Here is a 2500-nt window from a genome sequence, read left to right on the forward strand (position 1 = left end):
TATTTTAAATGTTACGGAAATTGGTTACGATTGGCTGGTTATCAAATTTGTTAAAACTGGTCCCCTATGTTCTACCACAAATGTAATGCCTGTAATCAGCTAGAATTGTCTTACTTCTTGCTTCTAGTGTGAATGTGATGATATTACCATTGGGTACTTGTTTTTCTTCGGTTTATCTGTACTTATTTACATTTTTATCAACAAGGAAATACTTATTTATGTAATTAATTTAGTCCGTTCTTATTTCTTTAAGTTACTCTCGTAATGGAATAGCTATACCGTTTTCTCTGATTACGTATATCACAAAGAATGATTTTTTTTAAGGTAGACTTACTTTGGTTATCAATTTAGTAAATCGCCAGGGACGAAACCATAAGAGCGTGAGCTTATTCGAACAGATGTTTAAGACTAGTGTATTTTGCTTTTATATTCTTGTCTCTATGATAGCCATGTTAATATTTACTTCCTTTGTGAATCTGTTTCCTGTTTGATTAAGACCATTAGACTAATTTGAATACTTTTCTGTTGTAATTTTAAGGTATCCGGCATTTGAGACACAAAATAAACCGGTTCTTCGCAATGGTTATTTCGAATGATTAACAGCCCGTGCGAACCTGTATGTAGTTATGGACCCGCGTCCAATAATCAAAACGTTAATAATTACAATAATAACATTAATGATACAAATAGTATTTAAAATTTCATGGGATGTGAAAGTCAGGTGAGTCACATGGACCTATTATCTATGTGTAAACGGAATTCAGACACACACACACACAAAAAGTAATTATTAGGCATAATTAGGAATACCATTGATATATTATTACTGACAGTCTTACGCCTGCATTAACAGTGATATATGATAAGCGTTATCCTTCTTGTTTTTTTATATTACCTTCATTATTTGATTGTCATTATCATCTTTACTGTTGTTATCCTCATTATATTTCATTATCATCATTAGCAGCAGAAACACGATTTGCGTGATTATCGTAATCATTTTTATCGCCATCATATCATAATCATCTTCATTTTCTACTCCATCGTCTTCATCATTATCATAATCGTCATCATTATCTGCGATTGTATGTCCTTGCGCACGCGTGTTATGTATGCGTGTATTACTTTGATTTGATACTGTAGAGTACAGTTTACTGTTTGATGACTTAAAGACTATTGGGGTAAAAGGGAAAGCACTGACCTGGTCTGGATGTTTGGTCAATAGCACGTATTGTGTACAAATGTGAGAATTTTTTTCATGGACGAGACTCTTACGGAGGGGAGTCCCTCTAGGGAATGTATTGTGTCCTATTCTCTTCTGTATTTACACTATTTCATTGTTAGACTTGCTTGGGAAGTATGGTTTTAAATATAAACTGCCTACAACATTCAGTTTTATACGTCAATCAATAAATGTGTTGGATACTTAGAAGCCGAGTGGCATTATGCCGTAACTTAAGAAATGGGTGGGTACGAAGTAGTTTAAATTAAATACAGATAATACGGATTGTAGGGAGGAAGCCTGAGTTTAGTGGCTTGGATGTTTCAAGTTTATGAGTGCATGGCAGTAAGCTAGATGTGAAGACGGAAAGTGAAGGATTTGGATGTTATAATGAATAGCAGTGTTTCCTTTGGAGTTCATTAGCTATCATTAGAGGAATAATGGCTTTGTGATGAAATGTTTGGATGAGCAAACTATTAAAATATTTCTTCACAACTACTGCATGTCGTCAGGAAGTTGGTTTACTGCAACTGCCTATATTATGGTTTACCAAAATCAGTTAAGTTGCGAAATATGATAAACAAAGCAGCAAGAAATCGTAGTATATAAAAACCTGTTAACAAAGACTGAGAGACTGTTTAACCAAAATTCCGACGGTTCTAGAGAGAAAATAAATATATATATAATCTTGTTAGAATCAAGCTTAGTGTAGAGGCGCCATTTTCTTTTTCGTTATCAGCTGATAAAATTGAAATAATCCCGTTCTTTTAATCATACATGTATACACGAGGCGACTTAAACTTTATTCTAAATAACCGAAACTCCTTAATGAGTGTATAAACTTCTGTTCAAGTTGTGTATTTCATCACTGGATTGCATTCACCGCCCAGTCATGTTCTTCACATTCATAAAACTAGTGCATGATAAGGTTTTATAACCGCCTCTATATTGTACATTAAATAAAATAAGCACAAAAAGGGTAAATATCCACGTCCCTGCGAGCGCCAAGTGAATCATCTTTTTTACCGCTCATTCCGAGTAGCCGTCAGCTGATTTCTGTATAAAGAATATGCAAATAACTAATATAAATTTATTATATTAATTTGCTTTCAATATGCCAGAGTATACAAATTAGATTAGTGTCTTCCGTTAATTACTACTTGTAATCGCAAGGGTAACGGTTATATTATGGCTGCGTTTGTGAATTACATTAAGGGGATACAATGAAACTTATATATAATTATTAGATGTAAATATAGCATGTTACTCGCTTTCAAT

The sequence above is a fragment of the Penaeus monodon genome, chromosome 12 (assembly GCF_015228065.2).
Source record: "Penaeus monodon isolate SGIC_2016 chromosome 12, NSTDA_Pmon_1, whole genome shotgun sequence".
Taxonomy (NCBI): domain Eukaryota; kingdom Metazoa; phylum Arthropoda; class Malacostraca; order Decapoda; family Penaeidae; genus Penaeus; species Penaeus monodon.